A 25201-nucleotide genomic window follows, 5' to 3' on the forward strand; every position below is an offset into this window, starting at 1 on the left:
CAGTTATTTGTCATCAATGCATCACAAAATCCTTCAGATCCACTGTAAGAATAAGGAAACCAAAGTCAGTGTCTTCTCCCAAACTACCATCTCCAGCAATGAGTCCCAATTACATGCAGTCAGCTCTGTTGTGCAGGCCTGACTTCAGACTCATAAAAAGACTTACTTTCAAGTTTTGTCACAGCAAGAGATTAATGATAGGTCAAGGAAAACTTTCAAAACCAATTCAAAAAAATGTAGCTTCCCCACTGACTTTTGGTTTATAACTTTCAGGATGGTACTGTAAATCTCAGTCCCATGGCAGAAGTATTGTACCACCTTCCAAGCTACTCACGTACCTGCCCCAGACATCCCACCCTGCAAAAACTCATTTCAGGGAGGTAGCACCATCAATTTGCGGGAGACTTCCGGGAGAGGTGGGATGTCTGCTGCCCCATCAGAAACTATTACATCCTCCGTGGAAGAGTCTGAAAATCCCACACAAACCTCAGTAACAATTCAGCGTCTACGACTCCAGAGTGGAAACATATCGCCCTTGATCCTGGGGATTGCTTGAGAAGACAACTTTAGTGAGTGTGTGCTCAACTTAGTATCCAAAATGTTGTTGCTTTGAACTAGAGAGAGGAACGTCCGGGCATTGAATTCAAGAATTAAAGGTAGCATTTAAATATACAAAGGTATGTGGGTGAAACAGATTGGGTGTAATAGTTGATACAATGGAGGGTCACATCAATATATTATATAAAAGCATATTTAAATTTCTTTATTTAGATAGTGGTAAACTCTAACCGTGAAGAATGAGCATGTAATTAGCAAATGAACATCAATGGATTTAAGTTCAAAGTTGCACATAGAGGAAAAGGAGATTATGAACTCCTTGGAAAATAATTATCTAAGTGGCAGCAGTGTGAACTAGGGATACAAATATACTAATGACTAAAATTAGCAAAGCAGCTTATTAAGGCTATAAAGCAAGCAAAGTATAATTATCAGATGGATAGCTTTAAAAAAGAGTGGAATTATTGAATTTTGGTAACTCAGAATCTATAGTCCTGATGAAGAGACTCAAGCCAATTGCTTATTCCTTTCCACAGGTGCTGCCTGACCTGCTGAGTTCCTCCAGAATTTTGTGTGTTGTTCTGAATTCCCAGCACCTGCAGAATCTCTTGTGTTTACTCTGAAGTTGTAGTTCTCATGAAAAAGGGGTTGAGGTTTTAACGAGATACAGAAATAATTGATCAGAATGTGGATTTAACTATCAGTCGAGAACTGAGATTAATATGTTGAATTAAAAGATGAAATTGAATGACTTTGGAACACAAACACGGTATATGTTATCCCAACAGTAATATCTAGACCTGGTGTCATCCCAAAGGCACTACACAATAGCATTAAACAATTAGGGTTACACAACAATATCTATGTAAATCTTCAGAAAGCCACAATACTAAACATGACGAGCATAGTCCAAAAGTTCCTAGTAACTGACAAATGAGCATGCTTGGCTGTACCTGTACCTCAGATTCTACCATCTTGAACTGAGAAAGAAAATGTAAAAAAATAACAATAATAAGCAATAGATTTTGAGTACATGAGAAGAAGAGTCCTTATCGTATGATATCGTATTTGTTGAGTAGGTACTGTGCACAATCCTGATTTGATGGAGACAGATGTAAGAAGCACGGAGGAATATCTGGAAAAACTTCTGAAATGCCCGCTTCGCTGCTGCTGCTACTGTGCGATCGAGAATCTCCGGAAGGGAAGGCCCCAAATCCTCAGCTTTGCCTATTGCCTGTTGCCGGGGCCAGGGTTGAAGCACTAGGCAGAGATGGTGCTCGGTGCTCGGTGTCGGAGGGCTGGTCGGAGGCTCGAAGGTTTCAGACGGACTCGAGTCGGCTGTGGTCGGGTGCTTCCAGGGTGCTGCATCAGCAAGTTTGTAGCATTGGAGGTTCATGGCAGGGAGAGTTTTTCTTCCTTCTACTGTCTGCGTGAGATGATGGGACTTTCAAGAGACTTTGAGACTTTTTTTTACCATGCTCATGGTCTGTTCTTTATCAAATTACGGTATTGCTTTGCACTGTTGTAACTATATGTTATAATTATGTGTTTTTTGTCAGTTTTTCAGTCCTGATTTGTCTTGTGTTTCTGTGATATCATTCTGGAGGAACATTGTATGATTTCTTAGTGCATGCATTACTAAATGACAATAAAAGAGGACTGCATGTCCTCATAATCTAATCTAATCTAAAATGAGTCCATAGGTTATGGGAATATTTCAGTGATGGGGTAAATTAAGTCCAGTGAAGTTCTCCCCTTTGGTTCAAGATCCTGATGGTTGAGGAGGCAAAAACTATTCCTGAACCTGGTGGTGTGAATCCTGAGGCTCCCGAACCTCCTTCCTGGTGGCAGCAGCGAGAAGAGAGCATGGCCTGGATGTTGGGGGTCTTTGATGATGGATCTGCAACAGCGCTGCAAGTAAACGTACTCAACAGGGGGAGGAGGGTGGAGCCTTAACCATGATGTGCTGAGCTATACCCACTACTTTTTATAGGCTTTTCTGTTCCACAGCTTAGGTGTTTCCATACCAGGCTGTGATGTAATCAATCAACATATTCTCTACTGCACATCTATAGATGTTTGTCAAAGTTTTAGATGATATGCCGAATCTTCACAAATTGCTAAGGAAGTCGAGATGCTGCCACGCTTTCTTTGTAATGGCTCTTGCGTGCTGGACTCAGGATAGATCTTCTGAATTGAAAATTTCAAGGAATATAGTCAGTATCAGTCCCATATATGGCCTGAGAAAATCCTCACATTAAATATGAGAGACTGTACACTTACAGTCACTTTGGAATATGATTTTAAAAACTCAAACACAAGGAATTCTGTAGATGCTGGAAATTCAAGCAACACACATCAACGTTGCTGGTGAACGCAGCAGGCCAGGCAGCATCTCTAGGAAGAGGTACAGTCGACTTTTCGGGCCGAGACCCTTGGTCAGGACTAACGTTCGACCCTTCGTTAGTCCTGACGAAGGGTCTCGGCCCGAAATATGGAATATACCTCTTCCTAGAGATGCTGCCTGGCCTGCTGCGTTCACCAGAAACTTTGATGTGTGTTGCTTGGAATATGATTAACTGTTTTACTTGTATTTTGTATTCCAAGGTAAAAGTTTGAGGAGGAAATAAAAGGAAACTATTTTTTTAAATTATAAGCATTTAAAAGTTTTATTGGTGTATTCTCTAATATTTTTAACAAATATTTCTGCTGTAAATATACGCTCAGTGGCCACATTATTAGATACCTCCTGTACCTACTAAAGTGGCCACTAAACATATGCTTGTGGTCTTCTGCTGCTGTAGCCCGTCCATTTCAAAGTTTGACCTGCTGTACATTCAGAGATGCTATTCTGCACACTACTGTTGCAATGCATGATTGAGTTACTGTTACCTTTCTGTCAGCTTGAACCAGTCTGCTTAATCTTGTTGTATCTGTGCACAACTACATATCAATTAATTAAAAGCACACATATGGTAGGTGGCTTTAACTGGTGTCTTCACATTGTAGCGAGAGAGAGAGAGAGAACAATGCACATACGTAAACAGCCCACGAGTAGACAACAGCTCAATATGTAGTGTTAAGGGTGTCATTGCTCTAGAACAAATAAATCCATACATTACACTTCCTCCACCTTTAGATTAATGCAACATAAAACTGGTTACGTACAAAACACTCAATTTCCCTTTCATAGACCCATATTCCACATAAACCTGCTTTCACAATAACAGTCTGTAACTAACTTTACATTTCAAAAGATTCAGTCTTTTGGGTGGTGCTCTGTTTATTTCAAGATAGCATCTCTGGACCTGTGGAGTGCCATCAGGTTTGTCAGGTGTCTTGTCAATGATAATGTTCTTGTCGTGCCTCTGGATATGTGAAGTGGCATCAAGTTTTGTAGATGTCTTGTCTAAGACAATATTCTTGGTTTCCAATGTCACGTTGCTGTCAGTGACATGATCATCACTGAGAATTAAGTCCATTGACTGTAATGTGTCAACCTTGGACACAATCGACTCCGCTGTGTTCTTTATTGAACATCCAATACCTGGTCCACGTGAAATCTCGAAGTCTGTTCCCCTAAATCCACTGTGTGCATCAGTGCTCCAGTTCTTGTAGTTATCCTACTGGCTGTTCACTTTACTTCTCAGTATTCACTCCCTGTCCAATCTAGAAGCTCCTTGTTGCTTCACTTGGCAACTGGCTGAACTGTTTATTCTGCACTTACCTGCAGAGGTCTGGTTTCTGGAGGTCTATGGAAGATCTCAGATTCCTGCTAATGAACAGCATTGCAGGTGTTTGATTTGCCGTTACATGAACAGGGTTCTAATACACAAAAAGGAAGTTGTACACCCTGTGCTGTAGAGAAATATCCTCCTTGTCCCTCACTTTAATGAACTCCTTGTTGGTTTGGATAATGGGTGGTGAGGAGCTGATTTGAAATTTCTGATGCTATTTTTCTTCATGAACTGTCAGAATTCTTCTGACGCATATTGTGGCCTGTTGTCACTTATAATTTGCTTGGGTTTCTGGCAAAGATAGTCCTCAGAGCAGAGGCAGACTTTGCTGACATGGTTGACTTCATTGGTATAACTTCAGGCCACTTTGAATGAGCATCCACAGCAATCAGAAACATGGAGTCCATGAATGCCCAGCAAAGTCAATGTGTACTGAAGTCAATATGGTGAAAATGGCCACTCCTATGGATGTTTCTCACCAATTCATGTCTGATAAGTTCTGGCCCTTCACTTTTCAATACCATAAAGCTGTTGTGTTTGTCCTCAATCGGTCATGTTTACTTTCAGTTTGCTTTTAGGAGACTTTTTTTCACTTGTATAAGTCTTTGACATCACTGAGGTCCTCTCTAATGGTATCTTAGAAAACTGTCTGTTGTAGTCAGCCACTGGAATTATGGAAAAAGCTGACCCTGTATCCAGCTGCATTTTCAGTTTTGCACCAGACACATTTACTGTGATCCAGATGATTTTGTGATCTGCTTCAGTTATGCTCTGCAGTTCTAGGCATGACAATTGACCTTTGTTAGACTCTATGTTGTCTGATTCTGTTTTACATTTGGTAACTTTATGTAGTTCCTTAGTTTTGAGCTTGAAACTTTTTATTCCCTTGTGCTTTTTGTCTGCCTTGTACATTCTCTCTATGTCACCTTGTCTGTGACACTTTCTGCAAACCATTTCTTTAAATCAACAGTTATTTGCATCATGAGAGGATTTGCCATACTGATAACATCTTTGGCTTTTGCATCTTTCAGAGATATTACGTGCATTTTACATTCTAGCCACCTTTTCTGTAGTTCTGTTGCAAATTTTGCTGTAGTCTCTAACGATATTGCAATGGTCAATACCTCTTGCAAGGTTAGGTCTCCTTTTGATAGTAGCCTCTTTTGATTGTTTTGACTATGCATGCCACATACAAGCCTGTCCTTTAATGCATCAGAAAGTCCATCTTTAAAGTCACAGTACTGAGAAAGTTTGCACAGTCCTGCAGTGTATTCAGAAATGGTTTCATTTTTCGACTAGTTTCTTGTGCAAAATCTAAATCTCTCATCTATTGCCAGCGGTTTTGGACTCAAGTGATTTTGTAAAATTGTAACAATTTCATCAAACATCTTGCTTGCTGGCTTTTCAGGGGCTAGAAGTTGTATAAGAGACTGCACGTCATTGTTTCCATTAAACTAAGAAGTGTAGGGGCTTTCTTTTGCTCCTCCATGTTGTTCGCTTTACAATACAGTTCAACCCTCTTGGTATATGTCTCCCAGCCTTCAGTAGCACTATCAAATTAATCAACTTTCCCGACTGTAGCCATCGCCACGTTATTTTCACTTTAAAGTCAGCACATCTTTCACTGTTATTCACGGGCCCCTTGGTGATCTCATACTGTTTAATTCTCACTGTTTCATCCTGTAACTGTTGGTGCAATTTGTAATATTTTCTGACATTCATGTTCATACTCATTGTCAATTTGTTGCGTTCGTGTACAACTACATATTAATTAAACAAAAGCACACATGCGGGAGATGGCTTTAACTGATACATTCAGAATGCAGCGAGAGAGAGAGAAAGAATAATGCACATACGTGGACAACAGTGCATAGACAGACAACAGATCAAAATGTAATGTCGATGCGGAGTCACTGCTCTAAAAGAAATAGATCCATACATTACAAATCTCTTCTGACTTTTTTTTGGGCATTTTTGCCCACAGAACTACCATTCACTGCATGTTTATTGTTTTTCACACCATTCTTTCTGTTGAAATATAACAACTCCCACCTAGGAAGCCACTTGGGTCTGCTCCAAAAAGCCTACTGGAGCATCAGGTCCATAGCAGATGCCATCTCATTGTTTCTTCACTCAGCTCTGGAACATCTGCACAGCAAAGGTGCATACACAAGAATGCTCAGCTTTCAATACCATCATCCCGTCAAAACTAATCAATAAACTTCCAGACCTTGGCCTCAATAAATTTAAGGTTCAGTGCAGTTATTATTGAAGAATGTATAAGCTGTACAACATTGGGATAATGCTGTTCACAAATAGCCACAAAGCAAAAGACCTGAAATAACCCAATTTAAAGAGAAAAAAATAAAAGACCATCTCCCCGAGTCTTTTGAACTTCTTCATGCATGTTACTAACTGTGCTGATATTAAATGAAAACAAAGTACATCCTTGTGCAATTGGATCCTCTATTTCTTTGCTTGCAGACCCCAGTCAGCTCAGATTGGCAACATCTCATCCACGTTCTCCATCAGCAGTGCTCCACCCAAAGGCTGTGTGCGACGGATGTGATGAACCTTTCCTTCCATACAGGTATACCTAATAAAGTGGTCACTGAGTGTATTTTGAAGCATGACTCATGCTTCCTGTGGCTCAGTGACAGAGCTGGACATCCTTTCCTGGAACTATACCCCTGGTGGCATGGCACTTCCCTGGATCTGTACACTTTGAAATGGGAGTTGAGAGTGCGTTTATAACTTGGGATCTGATATGAGCGAATGGAATATTAGTCCAAAATGAAATAAGATACCAAGGTTTGGGGCGATTTGGGGTGTCAAGTAACTTTAAAATTCTCCTAGTCTTTTGAACGTCTTCACTCATTTTACCAACTGTGCTAATATTAAATGAAATAAAAGCACATTGCTTTTTTAAACCCTTGGAGCACTCTCAGAGAGCCAGGAAAATATCCTCAGTATAAGTTTTTCATGTTGTTTCCTGCGTATCCTCGAGATTTGTGGATATTATTAGGAATTGATTTCCGCCCATGTTTCGGACACCTATCAGTTAGAGTAGAGTTCATTGAAGCAGATGCCTATTGACTGACTCAAGGTGAATAATATGAACACAAGAGATTCTGCAGTTGCTCGAATTCCAGAGCGACACACACAAAATGCTGGAGGAACACAGCAGGTCAGTCAGCATGAATGGAAATGTTTCATGGACGAGACTCTTCTTCAGAACTGGAAAGGAAGGGAGAAGATGCCAGAATAAAATATGGAGGAGGGGAAGAAGGGTATCTTCTTCTTCTTCTTCTTCTTCTTCTTCTTCTTCTTCTTCTTCTTCTTCTTCTCCTTCTTCTTCTTCTTCTTCTCCTTCTTCTTCTTCTTCTTCTTCTTCCCACCTGCTACCACCTCCCCCTGGGTCCTCTCCTCCTTCCCTTTCCCGTAAGGTCCACTCTCCTCTCCTATCATCTCCAGCCCTTTACTTTTCCTCCCCACTTGTCTTCATCTATCACCTTCTAGCTATCTTCCTTTAGCTCCCCCCACCTTTATATTCTGGCATCCTTCCCCTTTCTTTTCAGTCCTGAGGAGGGTTCTTGGTCCTAAACATCGACTGTTTATTCATTTCCATCAACGCTGTTTGACCCATTGATTTCCTCCAGCATTTTGATGTGTGCTGCTTTGAAAAATAGTGAAACCTACTTCATTACTAGCTTTGTGTGTAAAGGTAGCATCTAGCAAAGAACAAAAGGTCCTGTACTCATTATTTGTCTACAGTGAGTTAGCCGATCTCAGCTGGCATGCCTGTTAGAGTATGCTAATTAAGTTCAGCATGCTGTGTTGCTGAGCAAGTACTGTTGCATTACATGTTCTGTTCCATCTAAATCTAGGGATTAGAGTGAGAATCAAGAAGGTATAACTATTTTTGTACATGCATTTGAATTATTACAAGCTATATCATCATATACAGTACATATATGTGAGATAATTAGATACAGGTCATGGATTAGTGAATATTTTGATAATGATAGCAATGGTATAGCAAACAAGAGGAAATCTGCGGATGCTGGAATTCAAAGCTATACACACAAAATGCTGGAGGAACTCAGCAAGCCAGGCCAGGCTGAGACCTTTCATCAAGACTGGAATAAAAAGATGAGAAGTCGGGGGGGGGGGGAGGAAGGAAAAGTACAAGGTGGGAAGTGATAGATGAAACCAGGAAAGGGGGAGGGGTGAGGTTAAGAGCTGGGAAGTCGATTGATGAATGAACTAAAGGCTGGAGAAGGGGGAATCTAATAGGAGAGGTCAGAAGGCCATGGAAGAAAGGGAAGGGTGAGGAGGACCAGAGGGAAATAATAGGTGGGTAAGGAGATAAGATGAGAGAAGGTATTAGGAATGGGGACTGGTTAAGGGGGTGCAATTACTGGAAGTTCAAGAAATTGATATTCATGCCATCAGGTTGGAGGCCACCCAGATGAAAAAAAGGCATGGCAACCATGATAAGGCTTCATCTATCATTTAAAATTGTAAAGGTCTAGAATATAACAGAGCATTTAATTTCAGGAAATAACATTTATAAGATGAGTAAAAATGACTAAATAAAAACTAACACTAAAAAAGATTTTGGGGGAAAAAAAGTGCTGCATCCAAAACGAATCTGCTAATAAATTCCCAATACAGATTTTTTTTAAAAGAGGCAGATGTAGAAAAGATTTCAAAAAAAGAAAATTATTCAAATATTTTTGTCCCCATTACCAAAGGTGCTCAGGGTAAACTCCACGGACAGACTTACAACAGTGTTAAAGGAAGTTACAAATCGAAATTGTCTTTTCTTGATGGATATGTCAGAAGACTACAAAGAGGTGACTATGCTGCCAATTTAAGAGGAAAGCACAGGAGATAAATCTTCCAGTGTGACACCAGTAGAGGCCACAATAATAGAAAGTCCTCTGAAGGAAAGAGTGATGAGGTATTTGAGGAAAGAATGGTGCAGAAAGGGATTAAAATAAAATAACATTTAGTCTGTTTTCCTGAAATGATCTTGTTGATATAATGGTGATAATTAACAAATGAAACTCAATCAAATTGATGTCTTGAGAAAAATACAAATTAAGTAGATGGTAACTAATTTTCAAGGACTGCAGTCAGTTTACTCCAGGAATTTTTTAGTTTGCGTTAATGGTGAGAAGAAAATGTGAAAAAAAACCCTCTGTTTTTCCATAATTAAAAATAAAAAGTATTGTGAAAGCACTAAGTGGAACATTTGCAATTAGATCTGGGAGTAAATGGAGGAAGTTGGAAATATGAGATAACAACGTTAAATATCACATATCTGAGCAAGGGAAAGCTAACATTGGGAGAAGAAAACAAACAGGAAAGGCAATGAGTAACAGTCTTAAAATACCAAGGCACGATACAGGACTGAGGCAAAAAGCAAATGGCTTTCTGTTATGTTTCAATTAAGGGATACAAAACGCATTTAAGAGAAAAAACAATAAAGATGCTCTACTGCAGTACACCAAGACCTCTCAGTTTATATGCTTGAATACTTCAATAATCTGAAAATACTTGCTTTCTCAACCTTGTTGCTTTTTTTTTAGGATTTGAACAAGGTGAATTGAATAATGTTTTTTAGGGCTTATGTGAGTTGGATGCATCTCTGTCAGCAGACAGTGCAATATTCTGTCAGAAGTCATCAGAATATTTTAGCTTGTGCTCTGAGGTATCTTAGAACGAAAGCAATGCTTTCTTGACACTTTATTAATCCTCTAGATGAATTTCTTTAAGATATTGTAATCTCACCCTGGAAAAATATTAAGTGCCTCTGTTGTTTGTCAAAATTACTTTCATCTTTGAAGGAATATATCTTGGATCTCGATCCTCCTGCATTGCTGTGATAATATTCAATAACTTGAAGATGCTCAGAGTAATTTTCAACAGAAGACAAAAAAAGATTTTATTCCAAAGGACTTTTTTCTCTCAATGATTCTGCAAAGAGGTGAGAAAGCAATGTAAAATATATTCCTCAAGTAGTTTAATAAGAATTTACAGTTCTTGCCTTTGTTTAGCACATTTCAGCAGCTTGGATGTGTTTTTCAGTAAGCTGTTGCAGACATCAAGACAAATGCTTCCACTTGCTGGTGAGCTCAATGGGTGCAGCAAGCCATGATTAAGTGGATAACATTAGTAAGCAGGAGCTGAAGTGTAGCTCTGACCTACGGAAGTTGCAGATACATTTTTTTTTCTGGAAAACCTGTGCTGTTCTGTGATTTGTTTGTCTCAGCTCTAATATTGGAAAGAGCACTAGGGAAGATAGTCCAACCATTAAGAAGGTAGTCCAACTTGTGCAGAGCTGTTTTGCATTGCAATTGGAAAGCAAAGTTACGTGTTTGTGCGTGTGGTTGTTTCTCTGTGTGTTCCTTTCTCTGTGTGTATGTCTGTTTATGTGTGTGTGCAAGTGCCTGATTTTCTGTGTGTGTGTGTGTGTGTGTGTGTGTGTGTGTGTGTGTGTGTGTGTGTATGTGGGCATGTGTGCACATAGATGGTTGGGTGTATAATGGTGATTTGCCACTGAAACACACTAACTTTAATTTTTGTTTTAATTCTAAACCCATTAAGAAGCTTGCTCACTTTGGAAGAAAAACTCATCAGCAAAGGTTTGAAGGAGAGGGAATTGCTGGTGAAGGGATTGTAGAGGTCATCGTGAACACATCATTACAATTCTCAACCATTTTATAGCACTCTACCTCTTTTAATGTCATTTGTCAAGCAATTTAACGATTGAAGTCATTTGATGACAGCATGTGGGATTAATATACATTCTTCCTTTAAATAGATAAGAAAAGGCTGTTATTGTTTTTCTGTTTTATAAATGCTTTAGCCTTGATCTTTAATGAGTGCATTAGAGGCAGGGTAATTCCAGGCAAGTCGTGACACTTTAACCCTTTGCACTTTGTCTGTCAGATTGGTTTCCAGAATACTGAATAACCTGGTGTCATAATACAATATTCATAATACTGCACAGGACATGAGACTACTCTGAAATACAATTGGCTGACATAAATTGCAATATCATTTAAGGTTCCATAATGGTTCAATTATAATTCTTATAAATTATAGCAAGTGTCAAGCTAATGTCTACCCAAGATAATGAATTGTAACCAGTTTCAAAGAAGAACTCTAAATGTAGGTTAATTTTCAGAGAACCTTGTCAAAATTTATTAATTTTTGGGTTTGATTTCTCTCCAGAAGAAAAGTGTCACAGGAACCATGTAATGATGAATGCTAGACTTTTCATAACCTCCTGAGCTAAAACAAGTTATGACTATTAAATTAAGCTTAGCACCAGACTGGCTTTACAAACTCAAGCAATTCTTTGACACTGGAAGGTCAGGATTTTACACCTGCCTCATGGGACTGACATTCTACTCTTGCCGTTAGTGCAGTAATAATATTTTGACAGTGTTTCCATTCTTCTTCTATGCTTTACACCATTTTCCTGGTTAGTATAAGAATTAGCGTAATACCTTCTCATGGGGCTGCGGCTGTCACAGATCGTGCCAGAACTGAGGAAGTGGCAATTCCCATTGCAGGATGTTTGCGACAGTGTTCATTCAGAATGGTTACTAAATCAACTTGAATTCTCAAAGTGGTTGAGTTGACTAGCATGGATATATTTAAGCATATGAAGGAAATATTAATGGAGGGACATATTACAAAGCAAGATGAAATACAGTGAGAAGTGTATCATATTAGAAGTTAAATTACAACAGGGATATGCTGTCTTGAATGGTCAATTTCTTACTTGAAAATAATTTGGAACATTTTATATTTTTAACCATTTTGTTCTGGTGCAACAGACCAATTCTGCATCGGTGTGGTCAAATTAACATTAATCTTTGCATATTATTTAGAAGAATTGCAGGAACACTGATGAAGTAATTATAGAGATATAGTCAAAAATGCAAAGTAGCATTCATTAATGGAAGATTAATTATAATTAACTTGAAGTATTGTGTTCAGTTCAGATAGCCTCATTGTAGGAAGGATGTGCAAGCTTTAGAGGGCACAGAGGAGAATTATCAGAATGGTGTCTGGATTAGAGAGCATGTCATTGAGGATAGGATGAGGGATCTAGGGCTTTACTCTTTAGAGCAAGGAGGATGAAAGGTGACTTGATAAAGGTGTAAAAAATCGAGTGGCGAGCCTAGGGTGGAAATGACTAATACAAGGGGGCATAATTTGATGTTTGGAGGTAAATATGGGGGGGGGCGTCAGAGGTAGTTTTGTTTTTACACAGGGAGTGGTAGGTGCATGGAACACACTGTCAAGGATGGTGGCAGATGCAGGTACATAAGGGGCTTCTAAGTGAATCTTAGATAGACACATAGATAAAAGAAAAATGGAGAGCTGCTTGGAAGGGATGGGTTAGCTTGATCTTAGAGTAGGTCAACATATTGGCATAACATTGTGGTACAAAGGACCTGTACTGTGCTACATGGTTCTATACCCTATGTTAAGATATATCAGATATTGGAGTCAGACTTCACATAGTGAATTATGTCAGTTTTGTGCTGAGATTATGTCATGCCAGCTTCTCCATAATTATTATCATTAAGTTATGTAAATATCCATTGGAAGAATTGATGGTTCCGTATCTGACAACTGGCTACAAAGCAGTAAAATCTGGGCCAGTATTCTTCACTGGAGCTAGAAATAAATTCTACATGAACACCCCTGACTCATTGGAAATTACCCTGCCCATGGCCAGACAGTGTGCAAGGTCTGAGTCATTAGACGAAAGGACAGGAACCATACATCAAACCAAAAGTCGCCCGCTGCTACTAATTGCCCTTCATTTTCAAGTACTAATTTCTTAACAGCACTGTCTAAGCCCCTCCGGATTGGTGTAGTTTTATTGATGTGAAGTAGAAATATTAAGATCATTTTAGAGTGCTGTCAGATACAAGGGTCATAGATTATGGTGGAAATCTTTATCTCCTTTTGAAGGAAACAAACTCTCAACTTGCTGCCTCGAGTAAGAATCTTTCCTTTCATCATTACTCATTCAGTAGATCTTGTCACAACCTTGATTGGATGAAATTGTGCTCCCTGGAGGGAAATGAATGGCTGGAAAATCACAGGCACACTTCCATGATTTGCTGCCCACACCTGCAATAAATGACAGACTCAGATGTTTTAGTGTTGGTTGATCGATTGCTGTTCACTTGGAGGTGTCTGTGTCAACCCAGGCTATGTTTTAAAGAGATAATAGGACACAGGCCTTGATAGGGTTGAGGCTGACAGTAGTGTCAGTCTATCCCAATCCACCATACATGGTCAGCTCCCTAAAGAGGCAGAGTAACACCTAAAGATAATAAAAATACTGAAGATAAAAAAGTAATCAGTTGCAGCTCAACAGTAATATTTTTTGCTTCCATGATAACTTATTATGTTTTCAAACCCTATTATTGGAATATCATATGATATTGGTTTTCTCTCTTCATCAGTACATCTGGCCAACTTGTACTTCACAACATTTTATGGTCCTTTCTCTGTACTATTACTGTCTAACTGCTGCCATTAACCTAGCAATCTTTAGTTATCCAATGATAACCTAACCATGGCCTCACATGACAGGAGTTCCATTTGTCCTGACACCTTTCATAACATGAGGTAAATGTATTTTTCTCTCGTTCCCACTTTTGATGAGGGATCTTCAACCTTTTCTCTTGTTATGGATTCTGCCTGATCTGCTGAGCAACACCTCTTGGCAGTCTCCAACCTGACGGCTTCAACATTGATCTCTTAATGTCCGTTAACCACTTCCTTTTGTTATCCTTGTATTTTTCCCCACGTCCCTTTGTTTTCCCTCTTTCTGGTGACCCTCTCATCCCTTATCTTCCCCTTCCTTACATCACCTCCCTTTGATTCCCCACCTCCTTATCTTTATTCCATGGTCTATTGGCCTCTCCTATCAAATTCTTTATTCTGTTATTTGTCTCTTCCACCCATCCCTTCCTCACATCATTCCCGTTCATCCCCTCCCACAACTACTTAACTTTCCCCTCTCTTCTGAACTCACTTATTTCCTGCCAATTTGAGCTCCTCACCCTCCCCCTAGCATTTCATTCTTGCTTCTGCTGCCTCCTTTCCAGTCCTGATGAAGAGCCTCAGTCCCAAACATTGACATTTCATTTGCCTCAATAGATGCTGCCTGACTTGCTGAGTTCTTCCAGTATTTTGTGTGTGTTATTAAGATTTTCCAGCATTTTCAATGCTAAAAGAGGTCTTGCCATTAATAGAACATAAAACAGTAGAGCAAGGCATCAGGCCTCATTACCTATGATGTTTGCACCAAACACTATGCCAAATTAAACTAAAACTTTTCTGCCTGCTCATGATCCATATCCCTTAATTCGAAACATAACCATGCATCCACCTAAAGTCCTTTTAAAACCCACGGTCTGATCAGCATCCAAAATAAGGATAAGATGCTTATTTAAATTCAAATCTCCTTTTTATTTAACCACACCATGCTATTTAAGAGGAACACTGTGTGATTTAGCAAATGCCCATCTGCAAAGCGGTATTCCTCAATTGCTGATATTATTGGACTCTACCACGTAATCTTTTAGCCAGCAGGTCTGGGATCTGAAATGATGAACCAACAACAAAGTTAACAAATCCTCTCAAAGGCTGAAAGGCTTATTCTCTTCTCAAAGACATTTTGATATAATGCTTGGAAAAAAAAACATCTGAGCTTCTCTGAGATTGGACTAATAGTTAACTTTAGGCAGGCTCCTCAGAGAACATGAAACTGCAGCTCCGTTGCTGCTGGCTCATACGGGAGAATAAAGAAATGATAGATAATAGCTACAGAGAGGTGATCACCCCCACCCCCCCCAGGTTGCAAGAGGCAGGTAACTGGGTGATTTCAGGAGAAAGAAGGGAATGGCGGGAGGAGAAAGAGCAGAGCACCGCGCATGAGCAGCCCTCCGGTGAAAATGATATTGTATCCGTTAAATAGGGGCCATGGATAATTCTGATTGGATGGAGACAGACATGAAAGCACAGAGAAACATCTGGAGAAATTTCTCAAACGCTGGTTCTCTGCTGTTGTTACTGCGCGATCGAGAATCTTCCGGAGGGAAGGCCCCAAAATCCCCGGCTTTGCCTGCTGCTGGCGACCGAGATTGAGGTCGAATCGTTCGGATAGAGATTGTGCTCAGTACTCGGTGTCCGGGGCTGATCTGAGGCTCAAAGTTTTCGGATGACTCAGAGTCAGACTGTGGTCGGCATGGTTTTCTTCCTTCTCCCATCTGTGTGAGATGTGGGGCATTTGAGAGACTTTGAACTTTTTACTGTGCTCATGGACTGTTCTTCATCAAGTTATGGTATTGTTGCACTGTTGTAACTATATGTTATAATTATGTGGTTTTGTTAGTTTTTTCAGTCTTGGTCTGTCCTGTGTTTTGTGATCACACCGGAGGAAATATTGCATCTTTTCTTAATGCATGCATTACTAAATGACAATAAAAGAGGACTGCGTGTCTTTATAATCTAATCTAAATGGGCAGCCTGTACAGTGTACCCCGTGGCTGTTCTTCTCAATAACAAATGCACCAAGGGAGCGGGGGGAAACCACATTGACCAGATCTCTGGCTCTGAGTCTGGTGCTATGGCTCAGAAGAGAAGAGAGGTGAAGAGGATTGCAGTAGTGATCCATAGTTAGAGGAATAGAGACGACATTCTGTGGACGCAATTTAGACATCCCGATGATATGCTGCCTCCCATGGGCCAGGGTCAGGGATGTCTTGGATCGTTTCCACGGCATTCTAAAGGGAAAGGGTGAGCAGCCAGAATTCTTGGTATGTATTGGCACAAATCACGTAGTTAGAAAAAGTGAGGAAGTCCTAAAGAGAGATCTTAGGGATCTAGGTAGCAACCTCTTGGATTGCTACCTGTGCCACACACCAGTGAGGGTAAGAATAGGATGATTTAGCAGATGAATGTGTGGCTGAGGAACTGGTGCAGGGGGCAGGGGACCTGACTTCTGTATTACTGGGAACCCTTCTGGGGACGGTATAGCCTGTACAAAAGGGATGGGTGTCACCAAAACCCAAGAGGGACCGATATCCGTGTGGACAGGTTTATTAGAGCTGTTCAGGAAGGTTTTTGGCAGGGGGATGGGAACTGGGGCTGAGGATGGGGCATTTAATTTACAGACAGAGGCAGTGTGTGTGAGGCTGTTAGCAAGGGCCCAAGGATGATAAGGCACAATTGCAGCCAATGGGATGAGTTGCAGTGTAAAAGAGGGACAAAATTAAAAAGGGTGATGAATACAGGGCTGAAAATGTTATATTTGAATGCACACAGTATATGGAATAAAGTTGATGGATCTGTAGCACAGTTCCAGATAGACACACACGACACTGTGGGCATCATTGAATCACGACTAAGAAAAGATTATAGCTGGCAGCTTAACCTCCAAGGATTCACATTGTATTGAAAGGTCAGGCAGGTTAGCAGAGGCGGTGCGGTGGCTCTGCTGGTAAAAAAAATGAAATCAAATCCTGAGAAAGAGGTGACATAGGATCAAAAGATGTAGAATCATTGTGACACAACCTCGGACTCAGCAGCGCATCAGATTTGGCAACTGTGCTTGTGAATTTGCACGTTTCAGTTAATTACTATTTCATTGTGATAGTATTTAACTCCATTCATTCTGTCATAGTATTCGTCGAGACTTGAACATAGCTACGTTTTGTTATCTGCATAATTTCATCCTTGCCTGAGAAATTGGACTGTCGAGTCAACTGAGTCTGAAGACCAGCAGTATTCATTTTATTCTTAGTTGTTCTTTTCAGCCGCAGTGTGGGCTTCGTTTTCCATTTGAGTGTTTTAGTCAACAGCCCTGTTTGACCTAGCACTTGTTGTTTTCTTTTTCCCTTTAACATTGTTCACATTAAAGTCTATGAAATATCGACCCACTTCAGTTTCTTTCACTCTGCACTTGGGCTATGTCCGAACCCAGTGACACACTGAGGGTAGAGCTAAGAAACTGTAAGGGCAAAAAGACCCTGATGGAAGTTATATACAAACCTCCGAAATATATGATCTACAAATTACAACAGGAGGTAGAAAATGCATGTCAAATGGGCAATGTCATGATAGCCATGGGAATTTCAATATGCAGTTAGATTGGGTAAAGCAAGTTGGTGCTGAATCCCAAGAGGGGGTATTTGCAGAATGCCTATGAGACGGCTTTTTAGAGCAGCTTGTGATAGCGCCCACTAGGGATCAGCTATTCTGGAACAGATGATGTGCAGTGAACCAGAATTGATTAGAAAGCTTAAGGTAAAGGAACTCTAAGGGGTTGGTGATCATAAGAAGATAGAATTCACTCTGGAATTTGAGAAAGAGAAACTGAAGTCAGATGCATCAGTATTACAGTGAAGTATATGGAATTACAGAGACACGAGAGGAGTTAGCCAAAATTGATTGGAAGGAAACACTTGAAGGGATGATGGTATATGAGCAATGGCTGGAATTTCTGGGAGCAATTTGGAAGGTGCAGGATAGATACATCCAACGGAAGAAAGTATTCTAAAGGCAGGATAACACAACCATATCTGACAGAAGAAGCCAAAGCCAACATAAAACTCAAAGAACATGCATAAAATAGAGCAAAAATTAATGGGAAGTTAGAGAATTAGGAAACTTTAAAAAAAACAACAGATGGTAACTAAAAAGTTATTAAGAAAGAAAAGATGGAATATGAAGGGAAACTAGCCAAAAATATTAAAGAGGTTGCCAAGTTTTTTCAGATATATAAATTATGAAAGAGAGGTGAGAACAGATATTGGACTGCTAGAAAGTGATGCTGGAAAGGTAGTAATGAGGGACGAGGAAATAGCAGACAAACTAAACAAGTACTTTGCATCAGACTTCACTGTGGATGGCATTAGCAATATGCTGGAATTTCAAGAGTATTAAAGAGCAGATGTTTCCATTACTAGGGAGAAGGTGTTGGGAAACTGAAAGGTCTGAAAATAGGTAAGTCACATGGACCAGATGGTCTGCACGCCAGGGTTCTGTAAGTGGTGGCTAAAGAGCTTGTGGAGGCATTAGTAATGATCTTTGAAGAATCAATAGATTCTGGCATGGTTCTGGAGGACTGGAAAATTGCAAATGTCATTCTACTCTTCAAGAAGGAGAGAAGAAGAATTAAGGAAATTATAGACTATTTAGTCTGACCTCAGTGGTGGAGAACATGTTGGAGTTGATTGTTAACTTTATGGTTTAAGGTTACCTTGAGGTATATGATAAAATAGGCTGAAGTCAGTGTGGTTTTCTTAAGGGAAAATCTTGCCTGTAAAATATGCTGGAATTATTTGAAGAAACAACAAGCAAAATGAAATTGGTGGTTGTTGATGTTGTGTACTTGGATTTTCAGAAGGCCTTTGATAAGGTGCCACACATAAGACTGCTTAACAAGCTAAGAGTCCATGGTAGTACATGAAAGATACTAGCTTCGATGACACCTTGACTGACTGGCAGGTGGCAAAGAGGTGGCAAAAAAAGGAACCTTAATTGGTTGGCTGCCAGTGACTAGTGGTGTTCCTCAGGGGTCTGAGTTGGGACCGTTTCTTTTTACATTATATGTTAATGATTTGGATGACAAAATTTATGGCATTGTGGCCAAGTTTGTAGACAATGTGAAGATAGATGGAGGGAGAGGTAGTGCTGAGGAGGCAAAGAGGCTACAGAAAGACTTGGACAGATCAGGAGAATGAGCAAGGATGTGGCAGATGAAATTCAGCGTCAGGAATCATATGATCATGCACTTTGGTAGTAGAAATAAATGTGTAGGCTATTTTATAAATGGTGATAACATCAAAAATCTGAGGTGCAAAGGGATTTGGGAGTCCTCATGCAGGATTCCCTGAATGTTAATTTGAAGGTTGAATCGGTAGTGAGGAAAGCAGATGCAATGTTTTTTTTACATTTCAAAAGGACTAGAACAGTGGTCCCCAACCCCCAGGCCACAAAGCATGCGCTACTGGGCAGTGAGGAAACGATATTATTTGGTGATATGAAACGATATGAGTCAGCTGCACCTTTCCTCATTCCCTGTCACGCACTGTTGAACTTGAAATAACCTACCAAATCTTACCAAATAACACATAAAACCTAAAATAACACTAACATATAGTAAAAGCAGGAATGATATGATAAATAGATGGCCTATATAAAGTAGAAATAATGTATGTACAGTGTAGTTTCACTTAACAGAATCGGGAAGATTAAGCCAAAACCGATTTGTAGAAAAAAAATCGGCACGTACACGCATGCACAAGTCATATATGCACACATCACGCATGTGCACACAGGTGCCCATGTAAGGCTTCATGGTCATGGTAGTCTTTCCCGGGGTAAACACAAGTGTCCCGTATTTGACTGCTACTTTTGTCCCTTATTTGGGAGTGAGAAAGTTGGCAACCCTACTTGAACACCACGCTCCCCGCTCTCCGCCCCCCCCCCCCAGTCTGGCCAGTCCGCAAGAATATTGTCGATATTAAACTGGTCCGTGGTGCAAAAAAGGTTGGGGACCCCTGGGCTAGAATATAAAAGTAAGGGTGTAATGTTGAGGCTTCATAAAGCACAGGTAAGGTATCACTTGAAGTACTGTGAGAAGTTTTTGGCCTCTTATCTAAGAAAGAATGTGCTGACATTGGCGAGAATTCAAAGGAGGCTAACAAAAATGATTCCAGGATTGAAAAGCTTGCCATATGAGGAGAAGTTTGATGGCTGTGGGCCTGTACTCACAGAAAGTCGGAAGTATGAGCGATCGTCTCATTGGAACCTACCATAAGTTGAAAAACCTCGGAAGAGTGTATGTGGAGAGGATGTTTCCTATGGTGGCGGAGTCTAAGACCAGAGGACACAGTTTCAGAATAGAGGAACATCCATTTAGAACAGAGATGAGGAGGAATTTTTTTTTAGCTAGAGAGTGGTAAATCTGTGGAATTCTTTTGCAATGGCAGTTGTGGAAGCAAAGTTATTGGATATATATAAGGCAGAGTTTGAAAAATTATTGATGAGTCAGGGCATGAAGGAATATAGGGAGAAGGCAGGTTATTGCAGCTGAGAGGGAATTAAGCCAACTGCTATGCTACCATACTACCCAATAAGCAGTTAAACAGAGGAAGATGGATTATTTTCTTAGAAAGAGAATGGAGAGTTTACTAGGGGTTGATAGAAATAAATAATTGAAGTTACAGTAAGATTAGACTGGATCTTATTAAATGGCAGAGCAAGCTTGAAGAACTAAGTGCCCTACTCCTACGCTTAATACTTGTAAGAACAGAATCTTTTATTCCCGACATCCTTGACAATATTATTTTCTGTCAATATGACTGCAAAAAAATTCTCTAGTCACTAAAGAAATGATGTTTGTATGAGTTGTTTGCATCTTTTGGTTGCATCTTTTCTTATACAAATGCTGATACTTCAGACGTTCCTCATTAATTCTAAACTGTTCGGCGTGTCTCCAGATGGTGAGAACAGCAACAGTATTTTGCCTTTCTTTTCATTTATTGATTTTTGTTGATTTGCGCATACAAGTTTTTACTCAACTAAATGACTCGATGGAAGATTAGAATCTAAAGGCCATATTAAAACAGAGGTACATATCTAAATGCAAGGATACATTGGAGATAAATATGCATTGAGGGCTGTTAATTCCCAATACTCTGTCTCTGACTGCTGATGAGCAAATATACACCTATGAGTATGTATATTTCAATCTTCAGTAGACCAACAAAAATTGAGATAGGTTTATATATTTGACCTCATTCGTTTATTCAAATGGACATACAAGTCACATTGCAAAGCTGATGGATACAAAATCTGCATTTCATCTTCCCACTTGCCCCTCAATGTAAGAAGGTCAGTGAACCCCAGATGTAAACTCATGTAAACAGATGTAAACACATATTCAGCAAAAAGACAGATGGTATGTAAAAACAGACGAACATAATTGTTGAATAGCTTTCTGCTGTAGCTGCAAATGGAGCTCCAGAGAATTTGGGAAGGTCTATGGCCTACATTTTTCATTTTAATGTTGCTTTATCCCTCAAGTGAACACCACAGGTTAGCCAAGTGAAGAGGTGGTCCTGCATCAATGAAACCTGGGTATGTATCTGTGAGAAAGTAAATGAAAGTAAATGAATTCTGCTAACTGTTGGGTTTTCCTAACTGCTAGAAGGAGATTATAATTCCTGTTGATTGTGGCATGATAGACCTGATCTCCAGTGTCTTAATCATGCAGGAAGAGCAATGGCCATGGGAATTTCATGCTACACTGGCAATTTTTTTCATTTTCTGGACCTTTGGTACTTACAAACATGGGCCATTTATTAAACTTTTTAAGCTATTGGTTGGATTAGTGTTTCTATGTTGACAGACTCTTAATTGATGTGATTCTGGAGTTGCTTTGTCAATGAGCCTAACTTTTCAGACCAATAATCTCAACCAAACAAAATAGTCCAGCGTTACAATAGTGATCAAGAGCTAACAACGTGGCACTTCACGCTTGCAGCATAGACATGGGCTTCAAGTTATTTATCACCTGTAACTCTGAACAGTTCAATAATTCCTACTCCTGACTTAACTTTAGGAAAGTTAGTGGTGTAATAAACAAAAAGACCAATTAATGCAGAAGAAAGTCAGCCATTTTATGTGTCTGAACATTTGACTTCCCTCTCAAGTTATTTTGAAGCAGTACACTGAAAATAGTCAATTTAACTGTTTGACTAAATTAGTCCAAAGCCCTACAGATCGGCTCATGCCAAATATATAAGACAAATATTCAAGGAAATAAAAGAACAGCCATTTTAAAGAGCAGAAAACTGTTGGGTACTATAATCCCCCAAATGGTCAATCCCAGTGCAATCCATGGTCATCATTTCCATCCACTCATTCAAGTAAAAATAAAATGAGCAAAATCATTAAAAGCAGTTCTGGACTGGTAAGTTAGTTACTAAGAGAAGATAAAGACCCCATGGTGTTTTCTTCATGAGTTGAGATCATTGACTTTTCACAGTTACAGTCTATCTTTGAAATATAGACTAAAATAGGAATGCTGAAGTTACAGTGCTTCATATTATGGTGATAATAGAGTGTTGTGATAATGTTCAGCAAACAAAGACTGTCCTATTGATTAACAGGGCCAGGACTTTCCTGTAGTTGATTGGTTTGCCCTTCACATGAGTCTAGACCCACAGCAACTTGATTCCTCAGAGCAAATTCTGAAACATCCTAGCTATTTAGTTACTTCACATATAATTAAGATTAGACAAAAAATATATTTGTTCACCCAGCAAAATGAACTCAAGGTTCAAGGGAGAACACAACTAACATTCTGTCATGGGATATTGATTTCTGTATCTAGGCCACAATGCACATTGCTAATTTCCCTTGGGAAAGAGCTGCAGAACCACCTTCCTGGACCGTTTCAGTAGTTATGATGACAAAACACTCATAGTGTCATTGGGCAGGGAGGTCCAGGATCTGGACCCAGTAAAAATGATGGAGTGATGATGTATCCAGATGAAAGATGTCAACCTGAAACATTGGAGGTCTCTTTCCTTCCACAGATGCTGCCTGACCTGCTGAGTTCTTCTGATTGTTGTGCATTGCTGCTGGAAATACTGATGCTTTGGTGTCTGGCTTACCTACTGATGTTTGTTTCATTCTTTTCTCACTCATCAGGGCCCTGGCTCCTGTGTTTCCTTTAAACTCATCTGATTCAATGGAAAATTCATTTACTACTATGTCACTTGTAACAAAAAGGTGATTAAAGTATTTTACATTTAATGGTCTGGACAATGTCCACCTGGCATCACTAAATCCCTAAGTGTGCTGAATTATTGAAATCTAGCTATATTATCTTTTCAGGAGAGGCTGTGACTCAGAGAGAAATTCATAATTGTATGTGTTCCTCTGCTCTTATTTCCCCTATTCTTCTAGATGGTAGAATTAGAGATTGTACTACTAGTTTAAGTCACTTGTCATTTTTAGTTGCTCTCACCTTCCTGTCAGCTTGAACCAGTCCGGCTATTCTTCTCTGATCTCTCACATTAGCAAGGTATTTATGCACACAGAAATGCAGCTCACTGGATGTCTCTTGTTTTGTTTGTTGCACCATTCTCTGTAAATTTTAGAGACTGTTGCTCATTAAAATCCCAGGAGGCCAGTAGTTTTTGAGATACTCAAGCCACCCTGTCTGACACCAGCAATCAATCAGATTGATATGAGAGGGAATAGAGGAGCAAGATATACCAGCTAGCTGAGTGGTGTCACAGCAGCAACCTTGCACTCAGTGTCAGTAAGACCAAAGAGCTGATTGTGGACTTCAGAAAGGGTAGGACGAGGAAATACAAACCAATCTTCATAGAGGGATCAGAAGTACAGTGAGTCATTTCAAGTTCCTGGGTGTCAATATGTCTGAGGATCTAACCTGGTCCCAACATATTGATGCAGCTCTAAAGAAGATAAAACAAAAGCTATATTTCATTAGGAGTTTGAGAAGATTTGGTTTGTCACACATGAAAACTACACTTGTACTGTGGAGAAAATCCTGACAGGTTAAATCACGGTCTGGTATTGTGGGGGCAGGGGAGGGTGCTACTGCACAGGATTGAAAGAAGCTACAGAAAGTTGTAAAATTAATCAGCTTCATCTTGGGTACGAGACTCGGTTGTATCAAGGAGCGGTGTCTCAGAAAGGTGGCGTCCATCATTAAGGACACCCATCACCCAGGACGTTGCTTCTTCTCATTATTACCATAACAAAGGAGGTACAGAAGCTTGAAGGCACACACTTAATGATTCAGGAAAAGTGCTGGTGAACACAGCAGGCTAGGCAGCATCTATAGGAAGAGGTACAGTCACGTTTTGGGCCAAGACCCATTGTCAGGACTAACTGAAAGAAGAGATAGTAAGAGACTTGAAAGTGGGAGGGGGAGAGGAAGATCCGAAATGATAGGAGAAGACAGGAGGGGGAGGGATGGAGCAAAGAGCTGGAAAATTGATTGGCAAAAGGGATATGAGGCTGGAGAAGGGAGAGGATCATGGGATGGGAGGCCTAGGGAGAAAGAAAGGGGGAGGGGAGTCCAGAGGATGGACAAGGAGTTATAGTGAGAGGGACAGAGGGAGAAAAAAAAGAGAAAAAAAGGAAATAAATAGATAGATAGATAAATAAATAAATAAATAAATAAATAAGGGATGGGGTACGAAGAGGAGGTGGGGCATTAACGGAAGTTAGAGAAGTCAATATTCATGCCATCAGGTTGGAGGCTACCCAGACGGAATATAAGGTGTTGTTCCTCCAACCTGAGTGTGGCTTCATCTTGACAGTTGAGGAGGCCGTGGATAGACATATCAGAATGGAGTGGAACGTGGAACTAAAATTTCATTCCAGGACGAAGGGAATGTCCTCCTTTTTTAAAGAAAGGGGCTTCCCTTCCTCCACCATCAACTCTGCTCTCAAAGACATCCATCCCATTTCACGCACATCTGCTCTCACCCCATCCTCTCGCCACCCCACTAGGAATAGGGTTCCCCTGGTCCTTACCTACCATCCTACTAGCCTCTGGGTCCAACATATAATTCCCCGTAACTTCCGCCACCTCCAACGGGATCCCACCACTAAGCACATCTTTCCCTTCCCCCCTCTTTCTGCTTTTTGCAGGGATCGCTCCCTACGTGACTCCCATGTCCATTTGTCTCCCCCATCCCTTCCCACCGATCTCCCTCCCGGCACTTAGCCTTGTAAGCGGAACAAGTGCTACACATACTCTTACACTTCCTCCCTCACCACCATTCAGGGCCCCAGACAGTCCT

The sequence above is a fragment of the Mobula birostris genome, chromosome 19, assembly GCF_030028105.1.
Source record: "Mobula birostris isolate sMobBir1 chromosome 19, sMobBir1.hap1, whole genome shotgun sequence".
In the NCBI taxonomy this organism is placed as follows: Eukaryota; Metazoa; Chordata; class Chondrichthyes; order Myliobatiformes; family Myliobatidae; genus Mobula; species Mobula birostris.